Source organism: Panulirus ornatus, chromosome 42, assembly GCF_036320965.1.
Source record: "Panulirus ornatus isolate Po-2019 chromosome 42, ASM3632096v1, whole genome shotgun sequence".
Taxonomy (NCBI): Eukaryota; Metazoa; Arthropoda; class Malacostraca; order Decapoda; family Palinuridae; genus Panulirus; species Panulirus ornatus.
In genome coordinates this window covers 28,101,373-28,101,786 of record NC_092265.1, presented here as the reverse complement: position 1 = coordinate 28,101,786, position 414 = coordinate 28,101,373, and positions in this window count along the sequence as shown.

Below are 414 nucleotides of genomic sequence, written 5' to 3'. Positions count from 1 at the left end.
GGTTAAGTGACGTCACATAACCCAGGGGTATATAAGGCCGGCGGCGAGAGAAGTGTATCATTTGAGGATGGGACTCCGTACCGACAACATCTCCTCTCACACTCTCCGGGAAGATAAAATTTGGTAAGTGCACCTCAGGCCGGAATCAAAATGAGTGTTCCAGTTGTAAAGTTGACCAGAAGGATGTAAATGACCTGGGTGGTCATGAGAGAGGTGGGTCGGGGAGGCAACGCCCAAAATTGAAACGGTGTTGTTCCGTGGATCGTGTTGCGTCATCAAAACCCTTCTCGACGGAGTGAGTTCGAAAAGTCTTATGGATGAAGCCGACATTCACAGGAGACTGGCTGGGGCTGGAGGAGCCCCTCTCCTTCGAGCAGTGTGCCGCAATCCCCCACTGATCATCTTAAGCCACCT